General features: G+C 39.5%; 1 protein-coding gene and 1 long non-coding RNA gene across 4 annotated transcripts in view; one reads left to right on the forward strand and one right to left on the reverse strand.

The window, feature by feature from the left end:
• Nucleotides 1-18,268, reverse strand: part of bach2b (BACH transcriptional regulator 2b) — a 94,876-nt gene that overhangs the window by 61,646 nt on the left and 14,962 nt on the right. The gene's annotated exons all lie outside the window — the stretch shown is intronic.
• LOC146502696 (uncharacterized) lies at nucleotides 895-17,758 on the forward strand. The gene is made up of 2 exons (XR_014869592.1): nucleotides 895-6,485; nucleotides 7,140-17,758. It is a non-coding gene; the product is annotated as an uncharacterized LOC146502696 (long non-coding RNA).

Here is an 18,268-nt window from a genome sequence, read left to right on the forward strand (position 1 = left end):
GAGCCCATGTGGGTTGCAGGGGATCAAATACTTATTTCAGTCAACGATGTGTGAATCAATTTATAACTTTTATGCAATGTTTTTTCTCCTGTACTTTTGGTCAATATTTTGTCTTTGTATTTTAAAATAAAACTATCATAAAAATGACAGAATGTCCATTTCTGTTTCTGTTTCCTTGAGCAAACTCCCCTTCCCTCACTCTATAACTTTAATACATTTTACATCTGATTATTCTGAAGTCTTTCACGTCCTTTGTGTCAAGTCACAACAAACACTTTACTGCGAGGTGGTAGGGCTGGGAGGTAGGGGAGGGCCTTAAAGTTGTCTCATAAAACTCACAAAGCACCAGGGTTGCCATATGACATATATCGCCTCCCATTCTAACATACAGCAAAACACACATTCACACTGCTCTGAAGGAGGTGGAAGCTGTGGCAGTGGAAGATTAGTTCGTTTGGACTTTATTTCACTTCCCCATTCCCACACAAATAGCACAGTGCAGTTTGAAGACATTTCTACACCCATGCAAGACATCCCTACTGCACTGCAGAAGCAGCCAGTGCAATCAAATCTCTAGGTTTGCATGAAAGAGATAAAATTGACAAATCAATTAAACTCAGTCACTGGAAAAAAAAAAGCCTTCCAGGTCATTCTTGTACTGTACTTACACAAGTGTAGTCAAATGTTTGTCCATTTTCAATGAAAATCAGCTGGGTTCAACAACTTTGGGAAATAAATGTACATTTCCTAAAATAAAATTGGTTTATCGCAAATAAGGAACACACATGCAGTTCAAAAGAGAAGGTCATAACAAAAAAAATATCACTATATCACAAAAATCACTTTTTGTTTCTTTTCATTTTACATGGCATTGAACAATTTACTATCATAAACGCCTAATTGGGTGTTTATGATAGTAAATTAACACTAGGTGCTAATGTTTAACACCTAATCAGGTGTTAAACATTAAACATTAGCACTAACAAATATTTATTTGGATATGTCCAAATCGGGGTGTTTACAGTATCAATACTACAGTACATAAATTGACATATTAACTCATGAAGCCAATTTACTGTATTTGGAGACTATATCAAATATTTAATATTGTATAAATGACTTTATAAATGTACCTGAGGTGATTTCCAGCCATGTGAATGGCTTCACACTGTTTTCTTCAGGTGACAGACAGCTGACATGTTCCCTCATTCATACATAGATTTAAATGCATTTGCTGTATTTAAATATAAAGTGAGCTCTATGTTTGTTCTTACAGCAAGGGGATTAGGTACATTCAGAAATATGTCTTGGGGAGAATGAAGTTGCTGAAACTACTACTTCCTTAGCCACTTAGATTATTCTGTAAACTAACCAGATTTTATATCTTCTATTACATGTCTTGTGAAATTCTGAGGATCAGAATGCTGAAAAGAGTGCACACAAATAGCGGAACACACACGCACGCATGCACACACACAAACACACACACACACACGCACGCACGCATGCATGCACGCACACACACACACGCACAAAGAATGCTCTAGTGTCTGAAACGTTTTTTTCACCCTGTGCCTCTGAGTCACAATATGAAGGAGGAAGCCAGGAATGAGTCAGAAAATGTTCCACAATCTTAATAGTACATCTCAGAACTGCATGAATGATTGTTAGGGACTGTTTGTCTCTAGATACAATAAATAACTCCAGTGACGAGACAAAAACTTGCAATCTGTTGACTGGTCATTTTCATTCTTCACTAATGAATGTTGCATAATGCAACAAAAGACAAATACAAATTAGACATGTTGTACAGTGGGATAGAAAAATGGAGAGTTTACAACCATCTATAGTTTATTTGAGCAAATCTGCAGATACAAAGAAGATGCTAATCCTAAATCACTCTCTTGTGAAAAATCTGCAAAATATATATGGCCCTGTGTGCAACCGCTCTTTGAAATACTACTCTATGCCATAAATTAATTGGCTTTGCAGATGAAAGAAATGTACATTGTTAAGTGCTAAGTGCTTGAATTGAGAGGCTTAGCAGAGCAGCCCCACTTCAAAGCTCCACCGAGTACATTCGGTATCCTCACTCCGCTGAGAGGGGCGAGGCATGCTTTGAGGGGGATGGAAGCAGGCTTTGACTCATGTCTGTCTGTCCTACTGAAACGTCACTTGAGAATTCCTTTTGTGTTTGATTAGATTTCAAAATCACTTACACCTTTGCTGTTTTAACTGAATTGCAGTGCAAAATTCAGAGCATAGGAGCTATTGTTCATTTCTATACTTAAAGATTAGCTTTATCAGATATAGATTTGTATATTCTCTATATGTGGTAGAAACTTTGCTTTATAAACGAGTTTAAAATGTGTTTTGTTTGTTTTGTTAATTTTGTTAAAGAGCATTGTTGGGGGCAACACAAAGTAGCGTATTACTGTAGTGACATTACACTTTTAAGTATCACAGTAATGTGATTGGTAATTACATTATGGTTACAATTATGTCCTTACTTACGTTACAAAGGTAAAAGTTGTCTACAGCTAAGCTCGGCACTCGCTTTCAGTTCATGTACAAGAGGACAAAAATGGTGGTGTGGTACAGGAGCGGAGATAAGGACATGACTTTTTTGCACAAATGGACAAGAGCACAACGGTAAACTGGAAAACTGCATCGAGGACAGAAACAACCAGATTATACTGCTACCAGAATTTAGGCTCTTTGCAATCATCTGCATAGACAGCATGCTAACAGAAAGCTAGCCAAGAACCCAGAGTGATTTTAAAGCTGAGTTCATGCCAACCCCCGGCCCAGCAGCCAGACCCTGATCTTCAACAGGTAACAAAAGCAGCGATGAGAAGTCAGGCTTGTAGCCTCTGTTTCTACCGGTAGGATCACTATGGCAACTGCCTTGATGTTTAATCTTTTCTTATTGCTGTCAGTTTTGTGTTCATGCATAAAAACAAAAACAAAGATCATTAGGATAGGGATTTGTGTTGGCGTGTGGGACTGTAGCCTCAGGTTTATATTTTTACCTGGTAATTATGTGACAATGCGCTTCAGCTCATCTTATATTGCAAGGAGAACGCAATGTAATGTAATGCGTAAGGAAATGCCAAGGAACTGTCTCTGGTGAGTAATTAAGTAATGCATTACTTTTAAGAAAGCAATGAGTATTGTTTAATACGCTACTTCTTGAGTAATGATAACAACAATGTTAAAGAATATAAAACATTAAAACGTTATAAGAATGAGAAGCAATGCTAGCAACTTGTGGCTGTAATTGAGTGAAATGCTAACGTTAACATGCTAACATGTTTGTTATTGGCAGTGTTAAAATACTAACAATAATATAAAGCTTGAAGTCTCAAGTTGTTACATGTATTTGCTTGAATGGGACCCTTGGCTTTACATTTTAACACGGTACACCTAGAGCAATTATTTTTATAGTTGGTGTTTCATTTGCTGACTGGCATATTTTGCTATTATTATTCTAGCACCAATTAATTATGTTTTGTTTCCAAAGATGTAAGAACTTTGATCATGCTATTCTGTTTGCTGCCAAAACACTGGCCCATTAGCAGATGAGACATCCTAAATTATTATAATGCAGATAATTTGCAAAACCGTGTCAAACAGAGGTCTTTCACAGACACAGGGATCAACAAATTGAGCACTGATACTCAGAGTATTGGTTCAAAGTGAGTGAATTTGTCTACAGCATCTATGTTGGGGACATTGCTGATGAAAACTTAGATGTCAAAGGGTTAACAGGGTATCGGCTCCACCCTTCATCTAATCCCATCCATCACCAATAACCACAATCCATCAAATCTTCCTCTAGATATTTTACCAAAAATCCAAAGCCTGAACCTTATGATAGAGTTTCAGGGGAAAGAAGTAAATTACTGGTATGGGATGCTCAACAATGCACACTGGCATGCAGCTGAAGGGACCTATCAATGAGTTTCTTTCTCCCCAGGGAGCTACTGTTTACTCAGCACAGGCTGGGCTGGAGAGCAGCACAATAGGTCTCTGAACCAAGTATTGATGTCATACTACTCATCTCAACATTATCCCTGCTATTGATTAGTCTGATCTCAGCCTGGAGTGCTGGGAAGCAACAAAACACACAGTTCTTTCTCTTCTTTTTTTCCATTGACATCCCACTGACTCCCACATAATCTGCAAAAAACAAAAAATGCTGTAACCCAGCCTCCCTTCTCACACCCCACATTGATCAGCACCACACTGATAGAGCTGAGATTCTAAAGTGTGCAATCACAAAGAGTAAGTAAAAGCTTTTCATCCCTCTTAGCTGAATTGGTTTTGCTGCAAAGCAATCATTAAGGAGACACAACTTGCAGCTCAGAAAGCAGTTGCTCTCAGTCTGCATCATGGATTTTAGAGTAAACCCCTTGATAACAATATTGACATGTTACTGCTTCTGTCAGATTTGATGTTGACTTGAGAAATATAAGTTTGTGCAAAACATTCTAACGGCTTGCAAATTACTCACAGAGAACAGTGAGTTGCCAGAAAATTTACAGTAAGTGGAAAATGTGATTCACCCACTGTGATGCTTCAACCCCTAAAAAAATCAGTGGAAATGTAGGCTGCGCCTACTACCAATCATTGTTTCCACACAGGAAAATGTACAGGGGTTTAACCTATTTAAAAAAAAATCAGTCTGTATCACATGCCTGACTGCAGGATATTTGTCTGTGCTGAGGAGGGATGTGGGCAGAATGATGCTTTCATCTAACTCTATGGTATTTGCTGAAAGGATGTATTGATAGACAACAAGGTTTTCTGCAAATTGTCCTTCTAGTGGCAATTTCTGGATTTTATTTTAACCAGAAAGCGGAGAACAAAATGTCATGTTTAAATAGAGGGAATGTTATTTCATGAGAGATGTTTTGTAGTGTAACATAAAGTCAAATCAAGAGCCATGTTCATTTGATTGTGGAGCTTAGATTCTAGAACCTGTGACATGGGAACACTATTCCCCACCTCCTCCACTCAGCTGGCTCTCTGCCTGGACTCTGTCACTCACTCAAAGACAATCTAGGGCGGTGGTGTCGAACTGCAGTCCTCGAGGGCCAGCATCCTGAAACTTTTACAACACGTGTCCCTGCTGCAACACACCTGACTGCATGCTGAGGTGGCAACCCTAACCCTACTCGAGTCTATTTAAAGAAATGTAAGTGTTTGGAAAAGTACTTGTTCATTCATTCATGAGCTGCTGTATCATGAATCAAATGGCTGAATTGCCACCTCAGCATGCCGATGATCAGATATCCTCGTGTCGGTGTTGTTCCCACATCAACATAATAAATGTTGTTCCAGGTTCAACATTGCAAGTGACCAATCACATTGTTGTGACGTCGCCCTTTTTTGCCTTTGAAAAATACCGCCTTAAAAAAATCGACTTCACTTGCGAGAAGAGAAACCGCTTCTGTCCGCCAATCCAGGAACTTGAATTCTTTGCATTTCAGGATACTTTCCTTTAATAAACGGTAAGCATTATACATATTGTCCTTACAGAGGAGGTTTCTCTTCTCGCAAGTGAAGTAGGCATTTGTTTTTTTTCGAGGTCGTGGATGACGTCAGGAGAAGGTGATTGGTCACTTGCAATGTTGAACCTGGAACAACATTATTTATGATGACGAGGGAACAACACCGACACGAGGATATCAGATCGTCCCCAGCAGGCAGCCACGTTCTATTGAGTCTTGCTAATGACATACTAATTGCATTCAGGTGTGTTGCAGCAGGAACACATGGAAAAGGACGGGAGGTTTGAATACACTCATCATGAACCTTCAATGAGAATTCACAATGAGTTTATTCATGATGTAAGAAGTAACAGGAGACATCTCTGAGCTCCAGCCCTAAACTTTGCTACTGTGACGTTGGCTTGTTTGGAGAATTCCCCAAGCAGTTTTCTCTTCCAGATCAAGTTTCCATTTAAACTGCACTTTTTGAGCAATTTTAATTTTGAAACGTCAGAATGTCTTGTCTCGTCTCCTTAAATACCATATACACCTGGCTCACTATTTACATCCCTGAAGGTCTGCAGTCTAGTAGGGGTGCCTGCGTAAGAACCAGTCTTTCATGATTTTATCGCTCAAGAGTTCGTTTTTCTGGGCACAGAATCAACATCAGATACGTCATCACAATCCTTTTTGGTTTTAGAGGAAGGGAGGGTAGGAAAGGGCTCACAGAGCAGTTCAACTGACAAACCTACTTGGGAGAAGGGGCTAGGTAAAAGAGGCCTCTGAAAGTGGGGTTGGGGTTTAAATACTGGTCTACAAGGTTTGATGGAAACAGATGTCAAACAGGAACTTGTGTGTTTAACGTCTCCTCTGCAACAAGCTTCCTGATCTGCCTCGACAGGCGCCGGCCTGCAAACTGCTGCCTCATACTTCACCTCGGACCGTCTGTGACCTACTTTCTGCTGGGATGTGGAAAGTAAAAACAAAAAAGTAAGAGAAACAAAAGGCTCACTTGCTTGCAGGATGATTTGGACTGATCGTTTTAGGTAGCGTCTTTTCTAGCTCCTCTGTGCCACAGAGTAAAATCACAGCGTTTAGTAAGGATTTAGGGAAAGCACGTAATACTGAGTAGCCACAAAAATCAGCACGATATCATAAGCAGAAGAAAAACCTGGTGTACAGTAATACAACATCACATCTTGGAATAAGTTATAGAAGTAAAAAGCTTTTCTCCCTTACAATATTCAGCATACTTTGTTTGTAATCCAAGCTAGTGTTAGATAATGAACTAGCATGCTAAATTTGATATAATGCAAAATCAACTGCTCTGCTAAAGTCTCAGCAAACAGCTTGATTGAAATCTAGATATTCCCTCAGCTCATGACATTTATCTGAGAATTAGGGAGAAGGTCCCTTGGGTAAACTTTGATAGCATTTGTGTGGATAGTGTATTCCATGTGTGCATATCTTTCCCATCAGCTCAGCTCCACAAGCTTTTTCTGACTGATAACAGCTGGACAAGCTTAAAGCCCATTTCTCTGGGGTGGTAAACATCTGGGCTCAGACACACCTGGGCCCGGTGAGGCCAGAGGCCAATCTACCGATCTATCTGTCTATCAAATCTGAATACTTTTTGTTTTTCAGAATTCCTCATACTCTTCTACTTCCAGACAGACAGAAAAAGCACACTATGGAAAAAAAATGAAGATGATGTTGTGAAAAATTACACAGCAGAGTTCCTGGCATGGATTGCTTCAGAAATTAACCTCCTGACATAACTCCCAGAAATATTTCTGTGTTTTTATGTTAGAACAGCAATGTTAGCATTAATAATGAAGGCTAGTAATGTCACTTTTTCCCATGACCAGACACTCAGTTAATATATTATATTTTCAAGTTGAGACGTCCAAACCAACATAATCTTCTCAAGTGGACAACATTTGTGGGAGAACTTCTAAAGCCACTTACTGTTTTAATACTAACTTCAAAAAATCCTAAACATTTGTTTTATACAGCAGGTGAAAGATTTGCTGGTCAGTTACGAGTCTGAGATAGTATGGGTCCCTCACTTATTACATATGCATTATGTATTCAATCAGCATTTTCCTTTGTTCTAATAAAACTCCTAATGTTTGAGTGCCTCCAAGTTTCACACCAGCAAAGTTCACTTGACATTGCTTTTAACTTTGATTATCTTTATAGACCATCTTTACTGTGCCTTTTACATCTTATGTAAACAGTTAAAAAGAGAGATTTGTTTTGTGCCCACTATCGTACTTGTTTTTTGTTTTTGTTTTAATTTTTTTTAATGAATTACTAAAGTTGTGTGGGCCTGTGTATCTGTGTGTGTGTGTGTTATAGTTATGTTTTTTATTCTGTTTTTAAACATGCTTTTTTGTTCAGCAATTTGTGACTGTATGTCTGAAAAGCACCAAAAAGTGAAAAGTGCTATATAAATAAACTGACCTAAAAGGGGATTTTATCTGTCAGTAGGAATAATAAACAGGAATTCCTGCAGGAATTTACATTCTACAAGAAGATCCTGTCTGTAATACTGTTAATTATTGTTCTCTCACTAGATCAGTGGTCAACAATAAATCATAACATCTCCTCCTATGATGTGATGCTTCTCTGTCTAAAGACAAGGATTACTTCATTTTATTAAAAAAAACAAATATTCATATATACATATATGGACTTTTAGCCAAAAAGTCTATTGTGCACATGAACCTGTTTGAAAACACTTAGAGGAAGGGGTGAGGTCAGATTCACTGAAAGCTAAATAATATTTTTCATGGAGCTCAAGTGCGAGTGGTACTTCCTGTACCCTGGCTGTAGTCCACGCACTACTGCTTGACTCACACTCCTGCTGACATTAGTTTTATTACTCATCATGGGATTGTGACCTGAACCTCTGCAGCCTGAGGGAGAGCAACAGGGTGACAGGGGTCAGGTGAGGGCATGATTAGGCTGCTTGAAGCACCTCCAAATAGGACTCCCAGTGAGGAGCCAAAAGCATGTGTCATTAAGGGGCGTGTTATTGTTGGGGGGTGGGTAAATCAGGAGCATTAGGTTAACGAACAAAACAGAGAAGAAAGTAGGAGGGAGAGGTGGGACAGACTGGCCAGGGTGGAAGTGGCTGACTCAGGCAGGGTTCACCGAGTTCAGCTAGTAAATAAGTGACTGACTCTTCCAACTGCATTCCAAGGCTCCACCTCACCCTCCTTCCCAGCGTCTTCTCGGGGGGATTCCTGGGGTTTCTGGGGCTGCTCTGTATGTCAACATTTCCAGACCCTGCTGCCAGCAGTGAAAGGGGGTGGGGCAGCTGCTGCGTAGCTCATTCACTTTTTGTGTGTTTACAGATGAAGACGCGAAGGTACACAACTCTTGTCCCCTAACAGAAGCATTTTAACGGTCCCAGTCATACGAGGTTGTTCTCTCAGAAAGCTCTTGTAGTGCTGCTGCTGACTGGCTTTTGAGCTTATATTTGATAGTGTACCACAGCTCTGGTAGGTAGACGTGGCTGTCAGTTGTGATTAGAAGTTTACGTACACTCATCATGGACATGAATGTTATGGTGATTTGAGGCTTTTAATGCTTTCTTTGAACTGTTAAAAAAATATAAAATGAAAAAAATCAATTCAAATCTGTCCTCCCGATTCTTGCTGCCATTAAAGATGTACGCTCTATAATCATTCCATCCTGGAGAAAGAACAGTTCAAAGAAATGAGTAAAATCAATAAATATATGTCAGGGTGTACGTAAACTTCTGACTACAAGTGTACAGATTAATATGCCCCCGAAGCAATTCAGATTCTGACTATGGAAGCATCTGCCTCAGCTTTTACTCATCATCTCATCCAGATGAGTTAAAGTTGTTTTCCCATTCAAGTAAGACACAAATCTGCACTCCTTTAAAAAGCAAACAAACAAAAAAAAACCCTATAAACAGAAAAAGCAGTATCATGGTCAGTGATCCCAAATGACAGAATACAATTATGCTAAACCATTTGGAGAAACCTATGCTAAAATACTAAATGGGAATGAGTTTGAAGAAAAAGAAGGAGATACTGCATTGTGAATGAGCCTCAGTTTCCTAATGAATGAGTCTCAGCATAACTGTTCCATGTGCACTCATTTGTTTGTTTTTCTGCCACATAACTAAAAGAACAGTATATGGTTCGGGTTGTTTACATACACTCATCATGGGCATGAATGTCAGGATCATTTGGGGGCTTTGACCCTGGTTGGATTTAAGAAAATCCAAAATAAATTCAAACTTGTGCACCCAATTCTTGCTGTTTAAAGTAATATGCGTTGTATGGTTATTCCGCCCTGAAAAAAAAAAACCCAGTTAAAAGAAATCACAAAACAAAAAGCCCAGGATTACCATGACATTCATGTCCATGAGGACTGTATCTAAACTGTAGCTCCATGGTGCAAATCGTTTGTCTGAACACAGCTGAAATTGAAGCTGGTAAGGTTTGAACGAGTCAACAAAATGACTCATTGTAATTACGTTTTTCCTATATTAAAATAGAAAATTCAGGGGCACTGGAACCTTACCATTATCACGTCTGTTTATCTGAGATTTCCAGCCTGAGCATCTTAGTTATTGTTTTGGTATCTCTGTGTAGAGAAGGTCTAAAGGTTGAATATTCTTGAGTTCAAGGGCTGAAATCCTGAGAAAACTGCCTGAAGTAAACTAGCTCAGAGACAATAACAAGAGGCTGAAGGTGAGAAGAGTTGGGCCTTTGCATCTAGTAATATATTCCAAGGAGATCTGTAAAGTGCTCTGCTGCCAGTTGCCCCACATAATGGTTTCCATGGTGATAGGTCCTCAGAGCCAGGCCTGCAGTACAGAAATGAACTGACAGAACAATGACCCCAACTTTCACCACGTTACAGAATATTTTTCAGAGGGCTCGTTTTCCATTCTGTGTCAGAAGGTAAGTGAACGTTACTTTACAGAAAATAAATTCTGCTTTTTTTTTTTCCATCTCTGTTGTTCCCATTATTTCCATGGTCAAAGCACAAACACATGCTAAAGCTTCCAGAGCCATCCTCTAAGCCTATAGTCTTGACAACACAGTTGGAATTTGGGATTTGTATGCATCAATAGTTTAGAAGAAAACAACATTCTTTTCCCAACTCTGAAGAACCATTTCCCTTCAGAGAGTCAATTTCCATTTTAGATAACTGGGAATTTTACAATGTTGATTTGAAGCAGTGCCTTATCTTCCCTATAGCGCAATATAAACTTATTATGAACAAATTTCATCAGTGAACCTTGATAAAGATATTTGTTCACATAGCTGAGCAATCTACAGCAGAAAGAGGAAAAAGCAAATGAAATAATCACACTGAAGAGAAAAGCTCCATAGATGGTGGTCTATCAGCATGAACATGCGCTGATGTTGGGGTTAGGGTCATGCCTTCTTTGTTTAAATTTCTATGAACAGAATTGACAGTGTGGGTTGACATCACAGGCACAGGGGTGCACTGTTTTTTTGTATTTTCGTAAATTTTTAAAGTTCTCTACTGTTCTCTGCTGCACTTGTTACTGTGACGTACCGTACATTTTGGGACTAAACCATTCTAGAGACATGAGTGGGTACATACCTAACTATGTAATCATCTACCACATACCATTATAATATTCAAATTTAAATAAGTGTTTATGCAGTTTATTATGCAGGAATAAATGTACTACACCTTCTTAAATGTTAGGTTTTGCTATTAAAAAACAACAACTAATTATTCAGCTATGAAATTAATCATTAATTGCAGCTTATGCCTCAGAGTCATATTAATGATTCAACAATTATTGACAGCCCACCAAGTTTCTAAATGCTCCACTTGTAACTTGCTCGGGTTTTCAAAGGCAAACCCCCCCCCCCCCCCCCAACAAAAAAACACACAAAAAACACCATATGACAACTTAAGGAGAAGACAGTCAGTAATCGAATTTAAATAAAACACTTGCTCAGGACTCTTTAAGTTGCACTGTGAGTTTGCTCATTAACTCTCCTCTTCAGTGACCTTTGTTGCTCAAGGTGGGCTGGAATGAATTGCAGCCTTGTTTCTGACATACAAAGACAGACTGTGCTGATTTATATCCAGTGAGAGCAATGCAGATTTTTATTAACCCACCGAATGTCCTCTAAACACTTTAAATCCATCCACATCAGATAATACCTACTAAGTAAAAAGCCAGGGCCTCTTCCTGTTAAGGTAATAGTGCACAGGAAGGAAGTTAATCTATAAATGTACTGTCCAGCTACCAAACATTAAGTCAACCTGATAGAAGCATCCAGTGACAATTCAATTTCAAAATTACCTTAGATGCAATATTGCTGCATAATAGGTACGCCTGTTCTTTTGACTTGTTTAAAACACCGGAGCAACAGTAGCACCTCTGCAAGCTCTGAGACACAGTGGTGCTTTAAATTCTTATCTCCGATACCCCTTTTTTTAAAGCTGAGGCTGTTAGGAAATGGGAATCCCATTTGTGTTGTAGGTTTCTGATCAAAAACCAAAGAATCAAACTTTAGGAACTAGCTGCTTATGCTTTGCTAGAACACTGTTACTCAGATCACATGCTCTGAGGTACAGAGCACCCAAGAACGTGATGCTTCAGTTTTGGTGACTGTTCCTTTGCACGAATTGTAGAAAAGGAAATAATTTTTTTGATCTCCTGCTGAACAAAGAAATTAACACAGCGAAACAGAAGATCTCGGCTCTCGGCTCGACCTCTAAACTGAGGATGATTGATAGTCATGTTATAATTCATACCAAGCTTCTTGTAGCCGATTGCAGTCTATAATATTGTGCATGATGTCCTTTGAGAGCTGTGATTGATTGATTGATTGATTGATTGATTGATTGTAATCTGTGCGTCCATGGCAAAATTGTGGGAATGGAATTCTAGCTGGTTTGTAGCGATCAAATATTACATGACATGCAAATTAATGTATACCTTTTATGTAATGTGCTTTTTTTCTGGATTTCTGTTTTCATATTCTCTCTCCCCTCTCTAACATAAAAATTAAAGAGTGCTTATTTCTGTGTAAGTGAGCAAAAAAAGGGGATCAATGATTATTTCCCCCACTGTATATGTGCGCATTGGAACTGTACAGTTTTTTAATCCAGCTCACTACCCTGTCAAAATATGGTAACTTCTAGCTCCAACAGACCAACATGGTGTTTCCAAAAACATAACACTATGGTTTCACTATGCAGGTTCCAGAAACAAATGGGTGACATGGATGTGTTTATCTTTTATATAAACCCTATATACTTTTTTCATGCAAAAAATGATCAGGAAAATTGACAAAGGGAAATGATAAGCAATTTGAACTATACACACAATCAATAATGACATTAGCACCAAATCCAGACCTTCCTGTAGTGCAGTGAACACAATGACATCTGATACAGGAGCTATTCTAGCTGTGCAAAGACAGCATGAGAAGAACAAGTGCAAAGAGCATTCGGCACATGGTAAAAGCAATCCAGTCTGATCATGCAGATTAAAAGGTCAAACTCTGCCTCAAACTTGCCTCTTTTCACTGTGTTTTTGTTGCCAGTGGTGGGTTTGCCTACTAAAATGTCCTGTCTTGTCCAAAGTGTGACAGTGGTCCTGGGATAAGCTGGCAGACTCAACACCCCTCCCCCCGCTGGCAGGGCCAGCTGTGTATTAAAATAAATCTGTGCACTTGTCCCACCCCAACACACTCGCTAGACATTACCTTATACAAAGCTAGCTCCAGCATATTCTGCTGTCTGGTGGCCTGTGATCAGATTTTAGCTTCTCCTGCTGCCCCTGGCTTCAACTCTCCAAAGCCCCCCTCCATGTTCAGCCCCACCTCTTGTGTGTGTCTGTGTACACGAACTCACATGACTCAACAAAAGCCCAATCTTGGAGCAGGGCTGTCCAGAGCATTCTTCCTAAGAGGGGAGGAGAAGACTTAGTTTGTGGAAGAGACCTGGAGTGCTGCCCTCAACTTGTCAGGCCTGATGGATTTTGGCTAAAAATAAAAGAAAGAAAGGGGCCCTCAAGATGAATGAACTCAGTAGTGCAGCACTGTTAACCAAGAAGCCACATCATGCAACATCTCCAGGTCCGTGGTGCTTAAAAAACAAGGAAGGTTTGCATGGTGGCGAGAGCGCTGGATTTCACAAACAAAACAAACACAACAGCCCAAGACGCATAGCTAATACAAGATGAACCAAGCCAGTGGGAATTCCTGAGCTCCCCTCTGTTACCCCATCCCACGCACATTCCCCTGCCACATTCTTAACAGCAGAAAAATCAGAGCAAAAAGGGAGAAGATAGAAAGGATCATAACTGAAACCAAAGCAGGCAAGCCTGCAGGCTTTAAACTCGGGGAGAAGCCCTGATCACTTACTACTACTACTACTACCCTTTAACAACATTTTTCAGTTTTTATTTGTCTCAGTGCTTTCCCTGTACAGCAATGCAATGTCACCATTTACAGAACAGCTATTCACAAATGCTGCCAGTGTGCTGTAGACTGTTTTTATCAAGAGAAAACATTTAAAAATAGAGTATTAAGAGTTGGATACAACAAGGAGTTCCTGTTTGCTCTGTAGTGGGTTTGCAATTAACAACCATCATTATATTAGATCTGACAAGCCTTAATTAGAGGACAAACAAGCAGATAATCTCAGTTCTGACTGGATTTCTTAGCTAATTATATGCCAGTCTTTAACCTTCCTTCCTCCTCCTTCTTGAAAGAGTAGTTATAAAACAGCTAAATGATCTGCAAATGGTTTATTTCAAGAGTTTTAGTCAGGATTCAGAATTTATCACCATTCAGAAACAGCACTAGAGAAGGTTACGGATGATTTTCTTAGGGCCTCTGACAGTGAACCCTATGAGAGATGATATTTCTCCCATATTAGCTTCTCTTCATTGGCTCTCTTTTAAATTCAGAGCTGAATTTAAAGTTTGGATAAATCTTATCTTAAAGACCTCATAGTCCCATATCATGCCAATAGAGCATTATGCTCTCCGACTGCTGGTTAACTTCTGGTTCTTAGGGTATTTAGAAGTAGAGGCAGAGCCTTCAGCTTTCTGGCCCCTTTTCTGTGGAACCAGCTCCCAGTTTGGTTATGGGAGAGATAGACACCCTCTCTACTTTTAAGATTAGGATTAAAACTTTCTTTTTTGATAAGGCTTATCTGGTAGGGCTGAATTAGGTGACCCTGACCCCTCGGTGAGTTACCAATACAATAGGCCTAGACTGCCATCAATAATGCACTCAGCATCGCACATGAGTGAGTTGGTAACTTTTGAAGCATTTATAAATGAATTAAACTGACACATTATATGGGTTGCTCTTCAGTATTTCTTCTATTTGCTATATGTATGGCCGTATGTAAAGCTTGTACAAGGACTGTATTGTGTTCCAGACAGACATCTGGATCCTATCAAAGACCACAAATGCAGATGCAGTGAAAGCAGTAAGAACCAACATAGGCAGATCAGGCTAATGAGTTAGTGACAGAACATTTTCAACCCGTGCAACAGATCACATCTCTCCCTCACACACACACAAACAGAGGTTCTACCTTACCTAGCCTGCCATGCTATCCCTCCCAACTCAACAAAGGAACAAAATGGCAAGAAGGGATACATGATACAGCAGGGTTAAAAATAGCCTGCTGACGGAAATAGAGCTGTATTTCATGACCCCTGCATAGTGCTCTTGGTTTACACTTTGGCTAAGTTTACACTGCAGGTCTTAATGCTCAATTCCGATTTTTTGATCAAATCCGATTTTTTTGTCTGCTTGTTCACACTACAAATAAAATGTGACAGCAAACGCGCTCTAGTGTGAACCCTCAAAGCGGCCCGCATGCGCAAAAGAAGACGTCACACACAACGCGCTCTGTTTAGACCCAAACCAAACAGTATTGTTTGACTGATGGCCCTTAATATAAAGACTTGTTTTGGACTTTACGTTTCCCAATTTTGCTTTAAGTTATAAAGTTATTTTGTTATTTATATATGGCCTAATAATGATCCTTATTGCTGTTTTAGAGGAGCGGTGCTTCAAAGGATAGTTGCAGATTTCTGTCAGAATCTGCAGATTATACAGTACAAATAAAATGTTCACGTTTCTCCAGCGTTGTCTTCCCAACAGTTTCACTGGATGCCAGGAAGCGTTCACGATGTCTTCTCGGGCGCTGATAATTGGGGTCTGTCTTGTGTCAGTAAGTAAAAGACTGATTTAATGCGATATGACCATTTAAACAGCAGTCGCTTTCTGAAACATCAGATATGTATCGGATTCAGTACCACATATGAAAGTGACCTGGGTCGGATTTGAAAATATTGGATCGGGTCAAAAAAGTTGGATTTGATGCGCTTTCGCCTGCAGTGTAAACGTAGCCTTTGAGTAACTGTAGTGAAGTGTCCTAAGATTTTTTTGAAACGGTTTTGCTGTTCTTATTGTTTTTTGCACCACTAGCAGAATCAAACATTCTCACGCAGGTCAAAGCCAAGAATGCTCTGTTTTGAGGATTTAGAGCCTCATGGTATGTGAAGAATAAATGATCTGCCTGAGAAAACTGAGAACTCTACTTTCTGTTTTGAATTCCTCCGCACAGCCATACTACTAAAAAAAAAACAATTACATCTTCACAGAAATATCCATGAGCGGAGCAGCAAATTTTCCCAGCTGTGCTTTGATACACATCACTAAAGCTTAGTAAGAAAAGGAGGGAATTCAGGAGAAAGAATGCCCAAATATCAATTGTTTTCTTGTACAATGTTACTAGTCATCTTAATTCAGAATATCTGAATGTGGTCTTTGCTCCAGGTCAGGGTATGGATGAAAAATGGTCCATGAAGAGGGAGATTAAACAGGGTTTTGCTTTTGATTCACTGTTTTCTTTATAATAGTTTTTGCACAGAAAAAGTTGCCTTTTGTTAATTTCACCATTTAAATAGGCACCATTTCTTTGTAACTGCTAAAGAGCAGCATGTATTCATACAAACTTGATTGATTCAAAGACATTCCAGGGGTATAATGGGAACAATTTCTCCCACTTGGTGTCATAAGTGCATGCTACATGCCTCAGAGTGTTAGGAACAATAGCCTCTTTCACTCGTAGTGCCAGGCTGGGGATGGGGAGGTGCATCACTGGAAGCAGACAGGGCTGTACAGTTGAGTGCAGATACTTCAGAGGGGCCTCACACAAAACCGGGCAGCAAGTTGTGGCACTTAAAGCCCAGACATGGGTCATGTGTGAATTACTAGCTGGGATTACTACTGCTTTGTAAAACACAGGCATGACAAAACTTTGTATCTGGATTAGAACTGGCTATGGCAGCTAAAATATCAATTGTTATGACATGTTTTCCCATATTAAGGATGAACTGCATTTTAGATTTAGTGCATGGATTTTTCAAATAGTGTTGCAAGGGTCTCTGGTTGGGGTAAGGCGGTCAGGTTTAGAGTTAGGGTTGGAAACGTGTTGCTGCAGTTGAGAAAAAAGCACCATCCCAATTTTACATTAAGTTAAAACCCTGTGGAACAGCACTGATGTATCCTTGAAGCTGTTTCAGCTGTATCTCATTTTATGACACTTGACCTTTGCAAAGATTGTGCAGTTCAGTTTGTATTAGTCTTCCTCCTTTTTGCATGCTAGACATTTGGACCAACAGGGAAAATGGTAGCACACATTTAGGACTTTGGAACAAATCCAGCTGAAAGGAGCACCTTTAGTTTTAATGTAGGGTAGTAGTAAACGCACAACTGCGCCTTGAACTGCTGTGACAAGTCAAAATGCCTGCTGTGAAACATCTGCTGAGTCAGAAGTGCATTGCAGAGGGGTAAGGAAGCTAATCTAATTGTGTTAGATCCAGATGTGACCTCGGCACTGTTTGTTACAGAGTAGCGTAAGGTTCAAAAGTATATATGGTACTTTTACAGTTGAGAATTGCTTTATAATGCACGTCTCATTCAGCTAGTTACATAAAGTGTGTTTATCCATGCCTAAGTGTTTTCTAATATTCACATAGAAACTCAAACTCTTATGGATGGATCTCGCAAGAGACTCGGGGTTCAGTATCTGACCCAAGAATATGATCGATCCACCGACCTTCCAATTGGTATAGATCAGGCTACCATGGGGAAAACACACTAACAAAACCACAATATACAGCCATCTTTAAAAAATCACTAACGATAACTTAAGCTGTCTGAAATAAAGTTACACACACACACACACACACACAACAAAAGAAAATAAAAAATCCTAAATCCCTTTTCATGTCTGTCAGTTATCTTTACTTTCTCTTTTCTGAATGCTAAGACTTCAGCCATTAGAGTACAGAATGACATTAGTAGAGGGTTGGGGTATAGCACTTTTCTATTCTTTTGAACCACTCAGTTTTTACTAGTACTTTGCGTACCTCACATCCATGGCCAGTTTAGAATTACTGAATGACATGCATATCTTTGAACTGCAACCCAAGCTGGAGTTTGAACGAGGTTCAAACCTGGCGTGGCTTGTGTTTTTCTGCAAAGGACAGCACAAACTACTGCATCATATCTTGCAGGTAATAATGCCTCAGTGGCTGGAATTTGTAAAAAAAAAAAAAAAAAGATTTATCCAGCATTGCCTCATTCACCCAGTCATACAGAGTGATGGCTGTGAACTAGACACCCAATTTGGCGGTATGTCGATATAGGACGTAGTTTGGGGTTAGGTATGTTCTATGGTATGGTTAGGTATGC

Source organism: Neolamprologus multifasciatus, chromosome 15, assembly GCF_963576455.1.
Source record: "Neolamprologus multifasciatus chromosome 15, fNeoMul1.2, whole genome shotgun sequence".
Classification (NCBI taxonomy): domain Eukaryota; kingdom Metazoa; phylum Chordata; class Actinopteri; order Cichliformes; family Cichlidae; genus Neolamprologus; species Neolamprologus multifasciatus.